The following is a 5171-nucleotide window of genomic DNA, read 5'->3' as shown; positions in this document are numbered from 1 at the left end:
GGATTAAGAGGGTTGGTTTAAATGCACACCTTGTATTGGTGCACGGGTGTGAGGCGTGACTCGTGGGCGTGTTAGGTGATAAATGTGGTTGCACTCACCTGTTCACCGCACCTGATGAGCAGAAAGGTCGGGTGAGCATGAGGGGAACCTGTTGACCCCAGCTTGAGTCATTTTGATGCATTTTTGGCTGTAACTTGATGTATGTTTTATGCACTAATTGATGCCATAGGCCGATGTTGTAGTTTGGTGTAGTAATTGGTGTAATTCTTTGTGAGTTGCAGTCATTGTGTTTGTGCAGTCTGTGCATTTGTTTAATAGTTCGATGTGCTGATTTGTATAGTGGACAGTAACATGTGGAATTAAAGGAGCAAATAGTGCAGAAGTGCATCTCATGTGTTTGTTGTTGTCGTCATCAGCGTCCTCATGTTTAGCCTGCTGCGGCCATTTGCTGGAGGAGCCACAACAACTTGTCAACAGAAGAGTTTGTAGGTTTTATTAGATTATTTATATATAGTTTGATTGGTGAGAGTTTTATGGTTCGCTGTTGCCTTTTAGAGTAAGCCTGTGGCTTCACACAGCTGTTTCAATCAGGAGTCTTATTCCCCTGTTAGGTTTCAGCAGTTTCACCTGCATTAGGCGTTGTACTGATTTGCTTTCTATTGTGCATCAGGCGGCTGAAGCCATTGGCTTGGGAGTACCGCCGCAGTTTGTGTTTAAGACAGTTTGTCTTCCTCACAGCTGACGGTATGGAGGTACATAAATACCCATCGCCAGTATGTACGGAAGACTAGGCTGGGTTAGCTAGGTTTAACAGGCAGATTAGTGGGGATGTTACTCCTGTTAATTGTGTGTGTCCAAGGTTTATTGAAAGGAACGTCATTAATTTGATGTGTTGGAATGAAGCATAGGTGCAGTTCAGCGTTTGGATTTTGTAATGTTTGAGTTATGAGTTATGTGAGTTATGCAAACAACAAAGTTTTTTGCAGATGTTCACCTAAAAATGCAGCCAAGACGTTTTTAAAATAAACATTTCAAACTATTTACAGAACAATCAGCTGTTCGGCATCAAATCTGATGCCACACAAATTATTTGTGCCACTGCAAAAAATAATTTCTGTCCACTATGAGATAAAGGAGAACAACAGCCTGATACCTGCAGGCCTGACAACAGCAGATGTATCACTCCACATCAGCCACGCCGCTTTGCTAGCTAAAACACAGAAGGACGCTGTCATAGCCTGTCAACCATGTTGATTAGCTGCGTATATACACGAATGTGAATCGCATCATTGGCTGGACTATGGGAGAAGGTGGCATCATTCTAATCGCATACAGGAGCAGCCGGACACTTACTGACTATTAACTACTCGATTTAAATCAAGACGCAACCTCTCGCGCTCTCTCTCTCTCTCTCACTCACTCACTCACTCACTCACTCACTCACACACACACACACACACACACACACACACACACACACACACACACACACACACACACACTCTTTCTAACAGCCATCTTCAAGATAAAACAAATCAAGCTCCAATAACTAGTGAAAAATGTAAAAACTCTCCAAGACATCTGGATTAACGTTAAATCCTAATAACTGTGAACTCTTTGCCATAAATGATAAACTGTAAGATTCCTGTTAAATCAGAAATAAGATATTTGGAAATTCATCTCACAAAGGACCAAAAAGTAAATCGGTCGTTGAACGTGGAGAAGAAACTAAAAGAATTCAAGACCAAACTGAACTCTGGGCTTTTGTCACGGTTCTGGGTCATTTTGACCCAGCATTTTCAGTTCTTATATTACTTTGTATTATGGTTTGTATCCCGATGCTTTTGTTTATTGGTATTCCATGTTTCTGTTATTCTTAGTGAGGGATTAGTTCTTAGGTTGTGTCTCGTGTTTAGTATAGGTTCAGTGTCAAGTCTGCGTCTGTTTCTTGTTTCCTGTTTTATTGTGAAGGGTTGTCTCATGTCAGTGGCTGTATCCCAATTCAGGGTCTGCAGCCTTAAAGTACGCATTTCAAGGCCGATTACGTCACAGCGGCGCGCCGAAGGCTGTCCCAATTCAAAGGCTGCTCCAAATGCGGCCGTGAAATGCGTCCTTCATTTCCCTGAATTTTAAGGCTGTGGCAGTGTAGACTTCGTGGCCCAACATATCCCAGAATGCATAGCGCGGCAGTGGGTGTGGATAATTTAGCCGAAAAATGGCATTAAAACGGATCTCCAATGTGCACTGGATGACAGGAGGGGGAAATCCTTGTGAAAGTGGCCAAAAGACACGAAAAAGGTTACGGCAAAAACAACTAATCATCCGTGTGGATACTAACTCACTCGCCTGGCTAGTGCGCTGCAGAGAGGACGTGAGTAACATCAGTTCTTTTAAGTGAAGGATGTTTTTGAAAATACTGAGAAAATGTCAGGAGGCGTTGGACAAATGGACATTTTTGATAATGGCAAAGAGGATTGAACAACATATGTGGTGAGAGATGAACAATATTGTCTGGCTAACAAAATAGAGGATGAGAGGAAAGTTGCTGTGTTCCTGAGTGTCATGGGAGGAAAAACATACAACTTGTTGCGCAGCATCAAACAAAAACTAAATGTGCAAAAGAGACCGAAAGCTGCATGAAGTAACTGAGAAAGACTCAAATGATTCTCAGGAGGATTTGGCATGCCTGGAGCTGTACACAATGCAATAGAAAGACAATGATGCAATATGGCTCACACCAAAAATACAAGAGGTTGAGTTACAGATGGAACTGGACACTGGGTCTGCCCTCTCACTGATCTTATATGAAGATTACAGAGACAAATTCCCCAATCTGAAACTGAAACACACCTCGGTGAAACTGAAAACATACACAGGTGAAAGAATAACTCCTCTGGGAAAAGTGAAAGTGGAATATGAGAAAAAGAAACGCAACCTGGAACTTTATGTCAATGAGACTGGAACGAGGCCCGAGTGCACATTCTGTGGATGAAAGACTGAAACAGAAACTTAATAACCGTGCCCAGGTGATCAAAGATGGAATCAGCACCCTGAAAATATTAAAGCACAGATCATACTGGAGGACAATGCAAAACCAAGATTTCACAAGGCACGTCCTGTACCTTATGCTTTATGCCCCAAAGTCGAAGCAGAGCTCCAGCGCTTGGAAGAGCAAGGAATACTCACCAAGGTGGAATGGTCAGATTGGGCTACACCAATAGTGTCAGTAAGCAAGAAAGCAAGTGACAGAGTGCAGATCTGTGGTGATTTTAAGGTTTCAGTGAACCCAGTTCTCCACATAGATCAGTACCCACTTCCGCAGATAGAAGACATATTCACAGCAGTCGCAGGTGGCAAACACTTTTCAAAAACTGACCTTGCCCAGGCTTATCTCCAGTTGGAAGTAGAAGAGACATCCAGGAAATATGTGGTGATAAACACTCACAAAGGCCTATATCAGTACAACAGGCTGGTATTTGGTATCGCCAGTGTCCCAGCAGTATGGCAACGTGCCATGGATCAGGTCCTACAAGGCATTCCAGGAACAGTGTTTTCTGGATGACATAATAGTCACTGGTGTTGATGAGGAGACTCATCTGGCTAACCTAACAGCAGTCCTGGCCAGGCTAGAAAAATATGGATTGAGAGCAAACAAAAACAAATGTGAGTTCTTCAAGGATGCCATTGAGTATTGTGGACACAAGATCGACAGACATGGGCTCCACAAAACCGAGGACAAAGTTGAAGCAGTCCTGAAGGCACCAGACACTAAAAATGTGAGTCAGCTACGTTCATTCTTGGGCTTAATTAATTATTACCACAAGTTTCTACCAAACCTTTCAACAGTCCTGCACCCGCTGAACTCTCTGCTGCAACAAAATGTCAAATGGAAATGGACAAAAAACTATGAAGAGGCATTTAATTTAGTTAAGTTAAACAGCTCATTACATCAGAGGAGGTTCTGACACACTTTGACCCCAAGCTACCACTTCGCCTCGCCTGTGATGCCTCACCATATGGCATTGGTGCCGTGCTATCTCACAAAATGCCTGATTGATCCGAACGACTACTTGCCTTTGCCTCAAGGTCCCTAAATGCAGCCGAGCGCAACTATACGCAGATAGACAGAGAAACACTCAGTCTAGTGTGGGGAGTGAAGAAGTTTAATCAGTATTTATATGGACGACACTTCACCCTGATCACAGACCACCGACCGCTGGTGTCCATCTTTAACCCTCAGAAAGGTATTCCAACCATGGCTTGCGTACGCTTGCTTGGGCTTTGTTCCTGGGTGCACACACCTACACCATTGAGTTCAAAGGGACAAAGCTACATGGAAATGCAGATGGACTTTCACGTCTTCCACACATGCAACCCACCGAAGAAATGACTGATCCAGCTACTGTGTTTCATGTTACACAAATGGAACCCCTACCTGTCACAAGTGCTCAGGTGAAAAGAGAAACGAGCCAAAACACAATCTTGTCAAACGATCTTACTGTGAATGGTTGGCCGTCCTGTAGTGACACTCAGTTCTCTGCGTACTCCACCCACAAAGACCAACTATCCGTTTGCCAAGGATGTGTCATGTGGGGAACTCGTGTCATCTGCCACCCAAACTACGTACAAAGGTACTGGACTCACTGCACGATGGACATTTGGGTGTTAAGATGAAAGGTCTTGCTAGAAGCTATGTTTGGTGGCCAGGCACTGATTGTGAAATGGAGAATATGGCTAAATCCTGCATTGTTTGCCAGCAGACGCTGCGCCAGCCTCAAACAGCACCTGTACACGCGTGGGAGTGGCCATCCGCTCCATGGCAACGCATTCATATAGACTATGCTGGCCCATTTATGGACCAAATGTTCCTGGTTGTGGTTGATGCCCACTCAAAGTGGCCAGAAATCTTCCCCGTAAAGCAAGCAACAGCTGCCAGCACGATCAATAGTCTTTGGTCACCGTTTGCACGCACAGGTCTGCCACAACAGCTCGTAAGTGACAATGGTCATCAGTTTACTGGAGAGGAGTTCCAGTGTTTCCTTGGGAGTAACGGCATACGACATATCACTTCAGCTCACCATCATCCTGCAACAAAGCTGAACCAGCCAGTCGCACAGAGGGGAAACCGCTACAACAGAAAATTGACAATTTTTTACTGTCTTACCACTCAT

Source organism: Rhamphochromis longiceps, linkage group LG3, assembly GCF_057381845.1.
Source record: "Rhamphochromis longiceps isolate RC_006_pf linkage group LG3, R_longiceps_female_GT1.1, whole genome shotgun sequence".
Taxonomy (NCBI): domain Eukaryota; kingdom Metazoa; phylum Chordata; class Actinopteri; order Cichliformes; family Cichlidae; genus Rhamphochromis; species Rhamphochromis longiceps.
Note: the sequence above shows the minus strand (reverse complement) of the source record.